The 18,717-nt window shown below is 39.5% G+C and overlaps 1 protein-coding gene across 1 annotated transcript in view; it reads right to left on the reverse strand.

The window, feature by feature from the left end:
• Nucleotides 1–18,717, reverse strand: part of LIN7C (lin-7 homolog C, crumbs cell polarity complex component) — a 429,094-nt gene that overhangs the window by 391,677 nt on the left and 18,700 nt on the right. The gene's annotated exons all lie outside the window — the stretch shown is intronic.

Genomic DNA, 18,717 nt, shown 5'->3' on the forward strand with positions numbered 1-18,717 from the left:
TTACTTCCCTGGACCCCTTGTCTAGCAGGGCAACTGACGTGATCCCCGGGGTGAATTTCTTATCTCCCATCCAATCATAAAGGTTCCTTTTGAAGAGGGCCAAAGAGGCACTCTGCTTGACCCGTATGGGCAGTCTATTCCAGAGTCTGGGGAGTCTCTGGGTCAGGAACCTATCCCTCCAGCATGTTTTGTTCATTGTGATATCAATGTTTAGATCCCTGGAGCGTGTGTCTCTGAGGGATTGGGATTTCTTTAAGTGTAGCATGTCCAACAGCTCTGGGTTTGACATGGCCTTGTGTGTTAAGTAGAGAACGCCTCAGAGTACACGATGTGTGACAGAGTATAGATGGAGTTTTTTTTAGCTGGTCAGCATAGGGCATCTGCTTTAGGCCTATGATTCTTTAGTGAGGTATTTCTGCGGCCTTTCCAGTTGTTGCTGATGTCTTGAGAGGTATATACCAAACAGGGCGTTTTATTCTTTAACGGGTCTAATGAGGGATGAGTACAGTGGGACAATGACCTCCTTTTTTTCTGGATGAAAAGCCCTTAGTGATGAGAAATGAAAATCAGGCGTTTGAAATCTTCCACATTTTTTCTTCAGCTTAAACTCTTACCACAGGAAAAGAAACTCCTTGTGTAAATATGCGGTACTGTTCTCTAGTGTGCTCCAGGCAGTTCACTTTGACTTTTAGTCAAGCTTAAGGAATTTGAAGAAGAGCTTGCAGTACTGTGTGTGTGTTTGTGTGTGGGGGTCAGTAATTTATTTTTAATTAAAAAAGGTCAAAAGGTAACTGCTGCCTAAGATGTTAGACAGAATGGCAATGACAATCAATTCCTCATCCCCTGAAACACAACATAAGCACTAATACTTCTTTAGAGTGGATTACTTCTACACAACTATAGTTTTAGCACATACCACTGCAGCTTCCTACTGCTAAGTGACACAGTGCCAGATAAAAGCTAATGGCTGTAATGAAGTCTGAGGTGTCAGCCTAAGCAATACATAAAAATAGCCTCATTTGCAACATTTTTAATGAACTGGCCTGTGGCTCAATCTGAAAGCAAAACCAACAGATTTACAGTTACTGCAAATATCTTGAGGCTCCACTGTACAGCACGCACTACAACTCTTAAGACACTTCACATGCGATTCCTTATAACAAGTTTTTTATACCTACTTATCTGCAAAATGCAATAAAGAACGATTACCATCTTAAACAAACAATCTGACTTGCCTACAATATGTATTAAAACCACAAAACAGTAATCAATATGCACACACACATCTACATACAATCAACTGCCATACAAGGAATACTCTTGCACAGTATTTTTCCAGTCAATTTATAAAATAAAGGTGTTATGGCCCTAAAGTTTCAACAGTAAGATAATATTGCTCAAGTTTTTCACAGCAACCACTAAAAGTACAAGTAATACACACACACAAATATACCAAAACAGACCTTGAGAGCAAATAAGCTGTGTTATATTCGCACTTCAGAGCATTTAGCCTCGTACTTACCTATGAAGAGTCATTTTAAGCCTAGCCAATAAATCAGTGGTCAGAAAGAAAAGTTTACTTTGTCTGTGAGGTGAAGACAAACATTATGCCAAACCCACCCCCTACCTGACCTTAATGTGTACAATATCCAAAAAAGCTGACAAGAATACAATTTTATAATGAAATTGACTGGAATGAACCAAAATGAAAAGGTCAGCTACTTCAAAACTGTGGTTAGATTAATGTGCCTCAGTTGAAAGTATGACTATACCAGGTTAGTGCTGTTGACATTTGAGGAGCTTTTTTTCTCTCTCAATCAATTACTTTTAGTGCTTGTTGGCTATACATTACTCAAAAAATGTGGCACATGAATCTACTAGAAAAATTTTTTTGCATTTAGTTTTACGTGTGAATAACTGTTGTACTTAAGTATACGAATGAAGTATGTGTATTGGCAAGCAAATAAATTCAAACATATGCACAAATATTTTAATAATTTTCACCTTTATCATAATTTCTAAGAGGAAAAAAATAAAGTTGTGTAATATGGCAACAGGGTTTAAATTTATTTCAAAAGAAAATAGCTGCTGTAATAATCTCCAAAAAAGAAGAACATAAACCAAACACTGGAGACAGCAGAACAATATGCTCCAAGTAGCAAATCACAGTCACAGTTAGTCTCAGTAAAATATACCGATCCAAAAAACGAGTAGTCTCCAACTTCCAGAAAATATACTCCAGGCAAAAAAGAATAACACGTTTATTAGTATATAGGGCAAGCGCTTTCACCGTTTAGGCTTCTTCAGGCCAACTCAAAATTTTTTTTTAAAAAAGAACACCTTAAATACTACAGGATATGATGACATAATTTCCACTTTCAATTAAAACAAAAAAAGTGTTCTCATATTTAAAGCGCAATTACAGATGAAATAACTATTAAAAACATTCAGGTAAAAATCTATCTAACCTACTTAAGAATAAGCTCCATAAAACACATCTTTCTAACTTAATACATAAATAAATAAATAAAGGAATCCATATACAGAACTCCATGAAAGTGCATACAAAAAATAATAAACTTAATACATAAACATTCAATAACATATAAAAATAACATAAAAATAAAAAATACGAACTTCATGAATAACTATCAGAAATCAAATACTCATATGAGCATTCAACAAACATACATAAGAAAAATAAATATTAAGATACAACAATAATAATTAGTGTATTTAAAATATTTCACTTGCATACATCGCCATAAGCAGCAAAATATATGCTTACTTACAAATACAACAATAATACTACCGAACATCTTGTCTACCTCACCACCTGTACGGCATGCCGAGCTTTTTATGTGGGCAAGACTGACAGGAGGCTGAGGGACCGGATTAAGGAACATATTTATGATATTAATATTAAATCTCCGAAAAATGCCCTATCCAAACATGTTTGTAGAAACACTCCAGAACATACTTTCAGGTTTCAAGTTATTCAAAGGAATTTTCCTAATGTTAGAAAGGGGGACATTATTAGGAATAAAACTGAAGAGATTGAATGTCGATGGATTATTAGACTTAGAGCCGATAATACCCCAGGATTGAATGATAGGGTATCAATCAAGCCAATTCTAAAAGGTAGACCATTAAGGAAATAAGTTGTATTTATAAGTAAGCATATATTTTGCTGCTTATGGCGATGTATGCAAGTGAAATATTTTAAATACACTAATTATTGTTATATCTTAATATTTATTTTTCTTATGTACGTTTGTTGAATACTATATATATATATATATATATATATATATATATATATATATATATATATATATATATATATATATATATAGAGTATTTGATTTCTGATAGTTATTCATGAAGTTCGTATTTTTTATTTTTAGATGTTATTTTCATATGTTATTGAATGTTTACGTATGAAGTTTATTATTTTTTGTATGCACTTTCATGGAGTTCTGTATATGGATTCCTTATTTATTAAGTTAGATAGATGTGTTTTATGGAGCTTATTCTTAAGTAGGTTAGATAGATTTTTACCTGAATGTTTTTAATAGTTATTTCATCTGTAATTGCGCTTTAAATATGAGAACACTTTTTGTTTTAATTGAAAGTGGAAATGATGTCATCATATCCTGTAGTATTTAAGGTGTTCTTTTTTAAAAAAATGTTTTGAGCTGGCCTGAAGAAGCCTAAACGGTGAAAGCACTTGCCCTATATTACTAATAAACGTGTTATTCTTTTTTGCCTGGAGTATATTTTCTGGAAGTTGGAGACTACTCGTTTTTTGGATCTGTATATTTTACTCGTTTTTTGGATCTGTATATTTTACTGAGACGAACTGCGACTGATTTGCTACTTGGAGCATATTGTTCTGCTGTCTCCAGTGTTTGGTTTAAATTTATTTCAACTTTTCCTTGAATCTCAACACCAAATCTCACTAAAAATAAACACTGGTACTGCATCATCACAATCACTTCCAAGCTCTTTTCTATTCAGCTTCATGTACACTAAAAAGTTGGAGGAGGTTTTTTTTTTTTTCAGGAACAGCAGCACCAACCATATGGTAGAATACTGCCTGTGCAACTCAACCACGTCATTCTTTGGAGGAGGGGGGCAGTGGGAATGGATTGAAATATGTATAAGAAGAACAGGTGTAAAGAATAACAGAAAATGTGAAGGCTTTGCATCAAAACATTTAAATCCACTAGTGCACAAGCACAGAGATTCCTGGACTTTGTCAATACAAATGCCCCAAAACAATTAGTCACAGGGGAAACATCTTGGATCTTGTCCTTACTAATATGGAAGCATCTTGCACAGTCCCTTTTTCATCTTCTATTGTTAGATTTTTTTTATGGTCAGACCTACTTTGAAATAAAACTGGAAGCAGAGATCCCTTTCACCGAAGGGGCCTTAAGAAGTTTCTTTAAGACAAACTACCTACTCCTAAGCAAGACATTGACAAGCTTCAAATCCCCACCAAACCCGGTTAACTCCACTGAATTTGTAGAAATGTACACCACCATACTATACCAGCATGTAAACAGCTGCATAGATGCAGCTGCACCCTGCAGGAACAAGTGCAGGGCAAACCCCAGAAACAAAACCACACATAGTGGAACCAAAGCATCAACAAGCCTTACAATAAAAAGAAAATAATTTTGACCAAAAGTAACAGTAATTCCCAGAATGCTAGAACCCTTGTTACCAAAATAAACAAACAGCTCAGGAGGTTAATAAAATCCACCAATGCCATGTTTTAAGCGAAAATAGCTAAACAAGCCAAAGACAAAGCATAAGGTATTTTTTTTAGTTACGTTCATAATCTTAAAAAGCACAACACAGCATTGCACTGAGCCAATTGTGAACAATGTTACTTACACTGATGCTGAAGATATAGTGAACCTACTGGCAGATACAGTTTAGCTCCAACGTTACCCATCTCTTCAGTCTGTACCTACCCGAAACTGCTTGCCTACAGCTATCACGCAAGTCCTTAAAAAGCATCATCAAAAGCTGAAAATACAGCCCTGATGAGTCATAACATCCCCAGACGCATATAAAATAAAGCACTATTTAGCCACACCCCTAACACTGTTCATTCGCTTTGTATAAAACCTGTATGGAGGATGAAACTGAAGAACAGCCACAGTCATTTCTCTGCATAAGGACAGGCCTGCAACAGACTCAGGCAATTAAAAGACCTGCATGTGTAACCATCCTCACAAGTAAAGCCATGGAAAGACTTACGGAATTAATAAAGACAGAGGGAACCTCCAAACATTGAACCAATTTCAGTCTGGATTTGTCAAGGGCAAGGTCATGCTTACTCAACCTGGTTGATTTTTTTTTTTTGAAAAAGTCAAAACAATGGATGAAGGCAAAATGGAACACCCTGCACACCTCAACCTGGCCAAAGCGTTTGGCAATTCCCCACTCAGTCATAGCAGAAAAGCTAAAAAAAACTAGGAACCAATCTCTGCATCACCCACTGGTTGGCCAAATGGCTCAACATATAGGACATAACAGGGGAAGTTACCACCACAAAGAGAGACTAGTCACCAGTGGAATCCCTCAGGGTTCTGTATTGGATCTCTCCTGTTTGGCATCTACTTTTCTGAAATAAAAGCAATATATCAAAGGGCTCTGGCTGTCTAAGTTTGACAATGACTGCAAACAAGGAGCAGTGACCACATCCTCAAAATGACTGCCATCCTGCAGGAAGGTTTGTCCCAAATAAATAAATGGCGCTAAAATCATGGACTGAAACTAAATGCCAAAAAATGCATAATTTTACCCTTTGGGAAGTCATCTATCCTGGGTAACTACCACATTGACAATACACCCCAGAGAGTTGACCCAGTTCGGGATTTGGATCCATTGTTTCAAGAAAGCCCTTCTATGTTGCACAGCTTATAAAAGAAAGTTGTGTCACTGTGCCCCTTTACTCAGACTTCATGGCCAATCACTGAATACAATGCCACCTTTGGCATGTACCTGTCGACACATGCAACGACTGGAATACCACAGAGCTATGTAACAAAGAATAAAAGCCCTAAACAACATATGTTACACGGAATGACAAAGCCCTGTCACTATACACAGTATCCTACAGACTGCCAAGAGGTGACCAGTCTCTGGCATAAAATGCATCCTCTGACCCAGTACTGATAAATTTACTCCAAATCAGCAAGACAAACAGCATCAGAAGTACCCTGTAGTTATACAAACCTCTTCTGCAACATCAAACAGAAGAGTTTGGAGGGACAGAGGACACTGCTGCTCTCGAACAGACTCCCCAGCCACATAAAACAAAAGTTCATCCCTGTCCGTATTTAAGCACAACAAGCATCTATGGATGGGAAACAGAAAAATTTCCCTAGGACTGCCAACTAAGTAATTTACTTATGCATGTTCCCTCAAATTTTCTACGTTATGAACCCAGTTATTCTTATTAAGGGTAATATATAATCATAAATCCACCATGGGATGGGTAAGGACAATCTCTAATCAAATGGGATAGGTTAATTTGCACATCTGCATCTCATTATGTATTGGCATCCCATATGGGATTGCTTTCTGCAATATGCTTTTTACTTCTTATGATCCCAAAAAAAGGAGGTACTGCAAATGAATGAAAAAGTGATAATACTATGCAGAAATGCACACAAATTCCCTGATCAAACACCTAACCAAATGCATAAACTCTGCTGTACCTGTCTGGATCAAAACCAGGTCTTCCCATAAAACCAAGCCACCATGGTGGACTTTAAAACAGATTATACAACAAGAGGAAGAAACTATTGTCCAGAAGCAATATGGATATCACTCAGCAGAGGAAGAGTTCCCTCCCAAGCCTAAACAAGAAAATCAGAAACCTTGCAAAGTCTTCTAAAGCAAAATTACATAACTAAAAAAAATCGCATCCCTAGCCAAGGATAATCAAAAGGCATTCTTTCACTACATCCAAAGTCTAAAAGGGAATGCCCAGCTATGTGCCAAACATGTTGTAGATGGGATCACTCATTCTATATCAGAAGATATTGCTAACCTGTTAGCTGACAGATTCAGCACAAACTTAACCCCCCTATCCCCACCTACCATATCCCAAAGGATACTAGCCAACAGCGGTCTTCCTAGTATCTCTAGAGAACTTGTCATGTCTGCACTTGCCAAGGCCAAAAACACAGCTTCAGTGGGATGGGACTAGACAATACCCCAGTTTGTTTACTAAACAAATCTAAAACAAGACCTAGCAGACTCACTTGGCATTCTCTTCATATTTTGAGAACTGGCTGTGTCCCTGCAGAATGGAGAACAGCAACAGTAATCCCGCTGCACAAAGGGGACTATCAACAGACCCTGGGAACTACAAACCCACAAGTCTAACCAGCCCCATCTGCAAGGCCAAGGAAAGAATCATGTACCTTAACAAGGACATACATGACCTCCAAAATGCTGGACCAACCCAGTTTGGCTTTGTTAAGGGTTGATAATGCTCATTAAACCTGGTGGACTTTGATTCTTTTGGTCATCAAAACCATGGACAAATGTAAGGCAGTGCACACTGCGTATCTCAACATTACCAAGGAATAGACACAATTCCCCACTCTGGCATTGTTGAGAAACTCTCCCAGACAGGGATTAACCCTTGCATTACTAGATGGGTAGCCAATTGGCTAACGGACAGACCACACATGGTCAAAAGTGGTGACTCCACCTCCACCAGTAGACCCGTCACCAGTGGAGTACCACAGGTGTCATGTGCTGGGCCTCTTACTGTTTGGCATCTATTTCTCAGAAGTCCAGACCAAAGCAGACAGCCGTTGACTCACCAAGTTTGCTGATGATTGCAAACTGGGAGCAATCATAGAGTCAAAACTCAAACTTCGGAACACCAAGTAATTTATTACAAAAAAGCAAAGCGTTCCTCATAAGCCCCTTCTTCAGTGCCAATACATCTCATAGTAAAGAAAAAACATATAGAATACAAATCATGTCATATCGTATATTTTTCCATGTTTTTATGTCTACACAAATACATACATGTATGCATATTTTAGTAATTGGTTTTGATACTTGTTTTTATTGGTTGGTTGTGATCATATGACATGATTGTATTCTGTATAAGGTTTTTTCCTTACTATGGAGTTGTATTAGCACTGAAGAAGGGGCTTATCCTGAAAGCTTTGCTTTTTTGTAATAAATTATTTGGCATTCTGAAGTTGGAGTTTGTTTTCCTTGTATTGGTTCTCGGACGTCTGTTTACCACTACAAGTTCTTGTTTTTGGTGCTTAAGCAATTAGAGTCCCCCAACGATGTCAACATATTACAAAACGGGCCAACACAAACTAATGGACTGGCACCAAAGCCATGGTCTAAAACTAAAATGCATTATTCCCTTTGGCAAAACAGAATTCCCTACAAATTATAATATTGCCAGCAGCAGCAGTACCCCCACCCGACCCCAAGTTCCAAACCAGTGTGCATGACTTGAGAACACAGGCTGACAGCAATCTCAACTTTGACCACCAAGTTTCCACAGCGGTAAAGAAAGCCTTCTATATTGTGCAACTCCTAAGCAAGGTGCAACTCATAAGCAAGGTGCATAGCATCCAGGTCGATCATCATACCACTAAGAGTATAATGCACCCTTTTGCATGTACCTCACCAGACACCTACAGCAGCTGGAGAGACCTCAGAGGTTTCTTACAAAGAAAATACAGGGACTCCAAACCATGACCTACACAGACAAGCTGAAAGCCCTGGCACTTTACTCTGTGTCTTATAGGTTGACAGGTGACTTGTGCCTCGCCTATAGGGCAATCCAACTTCACCCTAATGGAAATGCTGCACATCTGCAAGTCAAATGACAAGAGTCACTCACTTTAGGGATCTCAATGTAGCTCATGACATTAACAGAACATGCTGGAGACACAGATTTGTCTCCCACAGACTGCCACTTCTCCGGAATAGACTTTCTATTCACGTAAAACAGAGCTCCTCACTGACCCTATTTAAATGCAACCTAGATAATTGGATGGGAGACAAATTTGCCCCAGGAGTGGATAGGAGTAGCCAGTGTTTATCAAAAAAACACTCTGCAAACTACCCAAAAAGAACAAATGGAAATACTTGGGATCAACATGGCTAGGCTTGTAAAGGTTCTAGGGCTGCTAATCTAGTACCCTCCTATGAACCTATAACCAACACTAGTGAAGTACATCAATCTTTACAAAATTATAAGGAATACAACACCAGCATAAAATGCTGCAGCAAAAATGAAGTATTCTATATTTTCCAGTAAATACAGTACAAATAATGTTACACGACTGAAATTAAGTGGAAACAGCACAAAAACCCCAGCTCTGAAAGAACACACAAAAATAGCACTATATCACATAGCTATAGTTACTCCTACATGCAATAAGCAAAATGTAAATTGTCTTCTGCCACACAAGTTACCTTAGTCTGTGAAACGGTTGAAAGCAGTTTGAAGCAAAACCATTCAAGCTTCCTTGTTCCACATCAATAAACCATTGCATGCACTCCTGAAACTAAATTAGGCCTTTTGCTCCAATACACAACTTTCTAGATTCCTACTTCCTTCTTAAACCTTACCCATCCACCTTTAAGCCATAGAACCAAGGCAACCACAGCTTGGACGAACAACCGTCTTTATTGAACACAAGTAAAACAAAATGTTGAGCGCTTTCTTCCCCCAAATCACAGGACTTCATCAGAACAAATTTACAAAACCATACCCAGCATTTTACATATCAAATACCTGGAATGATGCCATCCCACTTGCACTAAACTAACTTCTGAAAAAGGTGATTCCTTGAATCCCCTTCTACTGAAAAACTTTACGTTGCCAATTTATGTAAAATTTGATGCTGTGAATACCTACCCTCTTACTGTGCAGCTGTACTCCTACCTACTGCAATTCTTCTCTGCCATATTATAACTAGATCCATTTATCAATATAATTTCATATCATGTGTTAATTTCTTACAGAACCTTTCCTCCCGGCTTCCACTGTAAATGGGCTTTGTGGTCAGTTGGCTTATCCTGTTAATCAGTAAATAAGTGGAAGAATTTAAGTACCAAATGAACAGCAGAGTTGGAGGAGTTATACACGCAAGACTACACCTAATAAGACAGTGGCTGGAAAAGATGAGAGTGTGTTTAGCTTATGGATCAGTGTTCTACCCTTGGAGAAGATTTCTGAGATTTAAACTTGGGCAATCGGCACTTCAAAATGGCAACTATCACTACAGTATACTAACATTTCAAGCACATTTTTCAAAACGGGCGCTGATGGACATCCACATTTTTCCCCAACTATTAGATAGTATATCAATCTTTGGATTAACTGTTGCAACATTTAACAGTGGCAATTCCATTTCTAGGTTTACTGGGGGTCACCATGGACAGAAACATGCTGGACCAACAAACTGCATTAAATTTTAGAGATAACAGAGCTGTTGTAATAAGTTTCAATAGACTTAGAGAAAAGTATGGTCATTATGAATAACCAGTATTCAGAAGATATTATACTGTCAGTGGCAATTCTCCAGCATGGCTTTATGGCCAGTGGCAATTCTCCAGCATGGCTTTATGGCCAGTGGCAATTCTCCAGCATGGCTTTATGGCCAGTGGCAATTCTCCAGCATGGCTTTATGGCCAGCGACTTTGAGAATTTTAGAGCATATGCTGGAGAGTAATGTAACTGCAGAGTGAGCATGAGAGAGTTTATTAGATTTCTCTTTCTTGTGACACTAAGTCTCTGATTTCTTTCTCCACTGGAAGGCATTCATTGATGGACTGTTACAATAAAATCCAGGCAGATGACTTTAGGGTCTTTCTAATAAAATCCTGAATTTGGATGTGTTGGACTCTGGTCGAGGAACTCTTCTGGACTCTCTCAAAAGTGAAGGGATAGAATATGGGGTGTTTACATCTTCCTGTAACTGGGTCATTGGCATTTAAAAGTTGTGGTGCACTTGCATTCTGGACAGCTCAGTTTGATTAAAGTCCTCATAGATGGTGGCCGTATCTTTAGGTTCTCAGTCTTACTAGATGGACTACATACAGAATGCAATATTTTGTCAGAAGACACTACAAATTAACTGGGGGTACAGAGGCACTGAACAGGACCACAATGGCTATTGCGTGTCTTCACTGCAAGACAAACAAGCTTGCAGTACCTCAGAGTATTACCTTAACTTCAATGTAAGATTAAAGTACTGTAGCAGGGGTGTTGAGGTGCAAAGGGGTATAGCCCATTCTGCAGAATCACTACAAGCTTTATTGCTACCTTCAATATTCACTGCATTCTCTTGGCAGTCATTTTACTGTACACCTCTGTGGAAATTACAAGTACAGGTTTTTTTTTTTTTTTTTTTTTTTTTTTTTTTAATATATTCACACTGATGCAGTTAAAGTAGTTAATTATGCTAATTTTCAGGTGGTCTGGTGTTAGAGAAGCTAGGAATGGGAAAGTAACTCATACTTAGCCATGGTTAGTGCTGCTTGGAGAGCTAAACAATTCCAGACTACACTCCTGTTTTGTCTCTTCTGGTTTGCTAAATTGCATGAGTCATCTCTGCTGGTTTTCCACCGATTTTGCCAACCATCTACCTATTTGCCCAAAAGAAACACAGCAGAGTGTGTGTGCGGATCACAGTGGCATAGCTCAACTGTACACATAATGCCTGACAGTGTTCAGACCCAAACGATATTCTTGGCTGGGGTACATAGTGTGTACTATTCCTGATCCCCTACACAAAAAGATTTACCATCCTGATGCTTTGTACTTGGTGAACAGGTAGAAGTGTCTTAAGCCTCTGCGTTATATGCCATATGCTGTGGGCAAGCTGCTATCTGTAATCAAAGGTTGGCTTCCTTCACCTCTGCTTGCAACAAAGTGTGTAGTTGTGCATACATGTGGATCCATCTTCCATTTACCCAACAGGGAAGAAGATGGCATGATACAACAATGGCTGTAGAGTGAAGAAGCTGTTTCCTACGTTCCTATACCAGTGTCGAGATATCAGACACCTAAATTCAGAAGGTATAGTGCATGAAGTACAGCTGCAGGAAGACATACTGGAACTTTTAACAGATAAAGCTAGGTGAACTGCACTTCTAATCTATTATTACATCTCATGCCAAACACATACCCACATATGCATAGCCTCTTAAAACTAATCTACCTAAACCTCAAAGGCCTCTCAAATGCAACAATAGCAAGTACCCTCAGCAACCTCACAAACACTCAACTCAAGCAGCACCCACCACAAATCATGCATCTATAACTCACAGCACCTAATCTCAAAAAAGTCTACAAAGCAAACCTCCACACAACCAAACATCCTAGTCACGAGACTCCACTGCAAGACAGAATGACACACCACTCACCAGGCTGAGGAAGAAGAGGATCACAGTCAATTATCTATTGGGACCCAGCATTCAATACATTTCTAATATACTCAAGTCCCTCCACTAGTACATGACACAAGTTTAAGTACACTTTAGAGTAAATGACCCAAGATGAATCTCCCTGGACTCTAAGGCAGATATGAACCTTATCCGGAACAGTATTTTACCTTAACGCAGAATGATCCTATAATATGAACAAAGAGGACTGACTCCAACAATCAGGTTAGCTGCTGGTGTTAGAGGGGATAGAATATATTACCTGCCTGAGAGGACAAGGTAGACCATCCAAATTGATTTGCCAGGGATTGCCCCCCCAAAAAAGCTTTCATGTATTGGCAAAAATGTTACCACCCAAATGCCTTTTCTTAGCTTCCAACATTAACATAAACAAAAAACAAACAAACATGAAGGTATTGTTGCTAAATGGTAGAAGACTACATTTGCATCGATACATTCACTGTCACAGAGACCTGGTTAAAGAATACAGAATGCACCCAAGCAATCAGTGCAAGGATTTAACTCTATCACATGTTCTGACCCACAACACTAAAAGTGGCTTGGGGGGTCTATATTTGTAAAACAAAAATTCACTTCTGGGCTGATTAGGCAGAACCTGTAACTACTCCATGTCCAGCCCTGCATTAACAAAACACCCATAAATCACATCATAGTCAACAATAGGACTCCCGTATGTGCCACCTCCTACTGAACTAGGTTTGGAAGCCCTATGCATTGAGCCAAACACTTTCTTAGGGGACTTCAACTATCCAGCCATCAGCTGGGAAGCATACACCCCCCAAGCACATACACAGAGAGATTTCTGGACTTTACAAATAAAAAAAAACTTGCTGGACCAGCTAGTCTTCATCCCTACATGGGATGACAAAACCCCTGGACTTATTTCTCCCCAATACTGGGCAATGCTGTTCCCTACCACTTGTAACATCTTCCCTGGTCAGACTGGTCCATAAAAATCATTCATTCAGTCATAATAACCATAACACAGAAGTTAGAAGCATCTTCCAACAACTCAGTATTCAAAGATTATACTAAAGGTTAAACTATTAAAACCGAGTGATGACCTGGCAAAATTCAGCATTCCCTTCCACCCTGATGACCCCTCAACAAATGCAAAATCTTTCACTGCCAAATTCTAAAGATATAAATAACGGCATAGAGACATCTCCCTCTCAGAAATAAATAAAAATGACAAGTTAAAACACATGGCGAAACCAAAGTATAAACAGGCTCTACAATAAAAAGAAAAAAAAAAAAAAAGCTCACTGAATAGAAAAATAAAAGCAACCTTCCGAATGCTAAGGATGCTCTTGGCAAACTTAACAAGAACACCAGTCCCTAATCAACTCTACAATAGCTAGATAAAACGGTAAAAAAAATAATGCGAAAAGATAAAGGTGGCTTTGTGATGTTAGAAACCTCAGAAATAATGCTCAAAACTGTGCAGGACCAATAGTAAAATGTTACACACACTAATCCCAACAGGTTAGCCAACAGAATAGAGGATAAATTTAGTTCCAACTTCACCCCCCTCCCAAACGCTACCAGCTCACATACCAGCAGACACTGTCACACTCTCCAAAGATCAAAACCTCAAAGCACTGTCAAAGGCCAAGAGCACTGCCTCTATGGGGCTTGATAACATAAAAGATGTGTGCTCGTCAGCCTGGAAAAGGACCTGTCAAACTCCCTTTAGATGCTATTAAATTTCAGCCTCCAAACAGGGCTTGTACTGGATGAGTGGAAGACTGCAATGGTCATCCCCTCCACCTGCACAAAGTTGAGCATGACAACTGACCTACGTAGCTATAAACCTAGAAGCTTTACCAGCCTCATTTGTAAAGCTATGGAAAGAGTCATAGAATTAATACACAAGAGCTCAGGCAGCCTACAAACTCTCGAACTGAAGTGTTTTGGTTCCGACAAGGACAGATCTTGCCAACTTAAAAAAAAAAAATTGGGTGGACTTCTACGAAAAGGCTACAGAAGCACTGGAATGAGGGAAAATATGTACACTGCATAGCTAGACCTCAATGGCATTGAACACAGTCCCCCAACTCAGGCATAGTTGATAAACTCAATCGGATAAATACAAATCCCTACATAACTAGCTGAATTGCAAACTGGTTTACAAATAAATCCCAAGAAATTAGGGTGTGGGGATCTCCTTCCTCCAAAAGGCTTGTCACTAGCCTCAGTTTGGTCCTTGGACCACTCCTCTTTACCTTTGACCTCCAAGAAGTTGATGCCAATGTTAAAGGCTTACAGCTGACAAAGTCTGCAGAAGACTGTAAATTTGATGCCATCATGAACTTTCCAGAAAATACAGACATGCTTCAGAAAGACATTTCCCCAAACAAATAACAGGTATAAAAATCTACTGCCTAAAATGAAACACCAAAAAAATGTACAACTGCATCCTTTGGCATGCATGACATTCCTTGCAACTATCACATCCACAAAACCCCCGAAAATTGACCAGGAGTGAGGGCCCTGGCAACCAATGTGGACAATGAGCTGCCATTAGATTACCACATATCTTTTACTAACAAGTAAATGTATGGTATCCAGGTCCAGGGAGGTGATAATTCCACTGTATTCCGTGCTCATTAGGCCAATAATTGAGCAAAATGCCCCCTTATGCAAGTACCTGTCCAAACACCTGACAACTCATGCAACTACAATGCTTTCTCTCTAGGTAAATAAATGGCCTAAATCACAAAAGCTACACATCATCTCAAAGCCCTGCCACTCTTCAGTATTTTACAGGCTAGTGTGTGTGTGTGTGTGTGTGGGGGTGATCTCTTCCTTATATATACATCCTCTACGGACCCCATCCTTTCAGATGTACCACATATCGACAAGTCCGATAGTGGCAGAAACACCAAGTCAAGAGATCTTAATCTCTTATGCAACTTAAACAGAATATGCTAGACAGATATACAAGTCTCAGAAAATATCACTTATCTGGAATTGGCTTCATCTACACGTAAAGCAAAGCACATCTTGTACTCTGTTCAAGTGTATTCCAGATGAGTGGATGGGAAACTGCTAATTCACCCCTAGACTGGCACCCTTGCTCCTTACAGACAGGTGCAATATGTAAAATGTTTGCCTGTCCGTGCGTTATCCATATTAATAAAACAAGGGGCCCTCTGGTAATGGTACTAAAATACAGGGCAAGAAACTTTTTGGGAATGCATTACTAGGCTTCAGAAGATCCTTATGGATCATTATTCTGGTAAGTAACTAAAGAAAGATATGGACTGCACAGATTGCTATTTGTTTCTTCACCAGGATCACAGGTGTTCGACAGAACTGCTGCAAAAGCAATCAAGAGCTTGGGAAGTGATGCAAATACTGTTACACAGTAAAGCAAGAAAAGTGCAACACCTATTAAATAACATTAGAACAGCATAATTTTAATTTAAAAACAAAGAAAGTAAGAGAGCCATGTCTGAAGTACATGGATCATATTCCAATGTTAGCAGGACTAAAACCAGAGTCAGAAAAAGGCACATCAGTTATGTAAATGCCAAAGTCTGAACATAATCAGGCATTACACAGGTGTCTAGGAATAATGCATTATCTTTCAAAGTCTTTATCGAAAATGTCCGAAAAAAAGTATCAGAATGCTATAAGAACTACTGAGAGTTTGGGAATGGAACTTTGAACATAAAAAAATTATGAAACACTTAAAAGTTGGCAGGATTCACAGCTTTGGTCCTCACACATGGGCAAGGCAAGTGGGCAAATTGCATCTCTACGCAAATTATGTGAATGCATCCAATGTGAATGAAAACCAATGCCACTCAAACCTTTGAATACTTTAAAGAAACCCCCCAAACAATATAAAGCTGAAAGCATGCAAAGTCAGCTAAAATGTAAGAATGTGCTAATCTTTCAAAACTTTCACGCGTACGACTGCTGCAATTTCCTGAATAACTTAAATTCTTGAACAAATACAGTATATGAAAGATGTAGTTAAACACTGACACTGGAGGTTAGACTCTTACATATGGACACAAAGCAAAAACAGGTTGTCAGCAACTCACACAAAGACCCAAACATGCGGAGGTGCTCAAATGCAACTTATCCAAACCCCAAAAGCCTCTCAAGCGTAGTCCTCAAACTGTGCATGCACACAAACACAGCAGTTCCCATCACAACACAAAGCCACATCTCATGGGCTTAGTAGTGGAAACACAACAAGGCAAAAAACTCCACAACCCAATATTCTGGTTATAGGAGACTCTACTGTGAGACTCACTGATGTCCTGTTTACCAGGCTGGAAAAAAGGAGGTTACAGTTAGTTGCCTGTCAGGGGCCAGGATCCACCACATCATGCAAGCACTCAGGTCATTTACCCCTAAGTACCAGTATGACTCCGTCATAGTACATGTGGGTGTGAATGACCAGAGACATACATCGTTAAACTGTATGAAGAGAGACATAATTGAGCTCTCAATGTGTGTCACAGGGAGGTTTGAGCCTAGCACTGGAGCAGCATTCTAAGCTCTCCAAGGAGGATGCCACAACACCAGCAGACTGATGGACTAATAATTGGCTTAGTGGTGCAATTCCAAAGTGGTCCAATACTTGTCAACTTGTGAGGGCATGACAGGCCATGCTACTCTGCCAGAGTGGTAATTGTCACCTACAGGCTTTTGCATATTGGGCAAAACATTATTCACCTCATAGTGCCTTTTTTAGGCATTGCCAAACAGTCAATTCTTCCAACATAACAAAAGCTACTCAAGACAAGCTAAAGGTGTTACTGCTCAATGCTAGGAGTCTCAAGAAACTGCATTCCCTAGAAGCTCTCCTCACTCAGGAGGATGCGGACATCTGTGCAGTTACTGAAACATGTTTAACAGCTGGAGTGCTTTCTGTGGCTTTGAATGTCTAATACATTCTGACCACCCACTGAGCATGAAAGAGCAAAAGGCAGAGGTGTAGCTATGTACATCAAAGAACAAGCACACCTCACAGCTGGGTCAAATGATAAGACATGCCTGAACTACTCCACGCCCAACTAACGATGAGAAAAATCCATTACCATATTCATGCTAGCTACAGGTCCCGCCACATGAATCAGGGAATGCAAACATCATACCTGAAGTTACTATATAAAAAAAATAAATAAATAATCGTGGACGATTTTAACTCCTCCATTAACTTGGAGGCATACACAGCCACTAACAAGCAGGCCCAAACATTTCTTAACGCTGTAAATTCAAATGTCCTGGAGCAGTTGGACTGGACTTCCACAAGGGGAATAAATATCCTAGATCATCATCTTCTTTCAGCTTTTCCCGGTTAGGGGTCACCACAATGGATCACCTGTCCGCTCATGAATGGCAGTGGAATATTATGGTGTTGAGTTGCCAGCCCGGCACTCAAACCTTCCACAGAAGGCACATACATGCACACACGCACACCTACGGCCAATTTAGAGTGCCCAAACCACCTACAGCATGTCTTTGGGATGTGGGAGGAAACCGGAGCACCCGGAGGAAACCCACAAGACCACAGGGAGGACATACAGACTCTGCACAGAAGGCACCCCAACTGAGGATCGAACCGGAGAACCTCTTGCTGTGAGGTGGCAACGCTAACCACTGCATCATCACGGCCGCCGAACAAATATCCTAGATTTGGTACTCACAAATATGGGAGAGTGCTGCACTCCCTTAGTGTGATGTCCTCACTGGTAAGAGCAGATCACAAAACAGACTCCCTTGAAATAAAGGTAAAGCTAGCTCTCCCACCTCAACTAACCCCAAAAACTAAGAACTTCTCTAAGGTAACTTACCCCCTATTAAGGGATGGCATAGTCAGCTTACAAGCTCCCCCAAATCTAGAGGGCACAGAAACCTATGCAGAAGCATACACAAAAGCCCTGTATGGCCATATAAACAACTGCATAAAAACAGCAATACCTGACCAAATAAACCCAGGTCAAACTGCAAAACAAGCCACCCTGGTGGACCCCTGCTACTAACAGGTTGTGCAATAAAAGAAAAAAATCCTGTTGAGAAGAAAGAGGGAATGTGCACAATTGAGCAAAAAGTGCCTCATTAGTCTAAAGTGAATCGGGGAACTAGTCCAGTTACTGAATGCAGACTTTCAGGTAAAAACTGCATCCAAAGCTAAGGATAAGCATAAAGCATTTTTCCAGTTAGGTCTGCAGTCTTAAGGGTAACACCCAACAATGTGCAGAATTAGTT

Source organism: Protopterus annectens, chromosome 17.part0 (assembly GCF_019279795.1).
Source record: "Protopterus annectens isolate FY-2018-M chromosome 17.part0, PAN1.0, whole genome shotgun sequence".
NCBI lineage: Eukaryota > Metazoa > Chordata > Ceratodontiformes > Protopteridae > Protopterus > Protopterus annectens.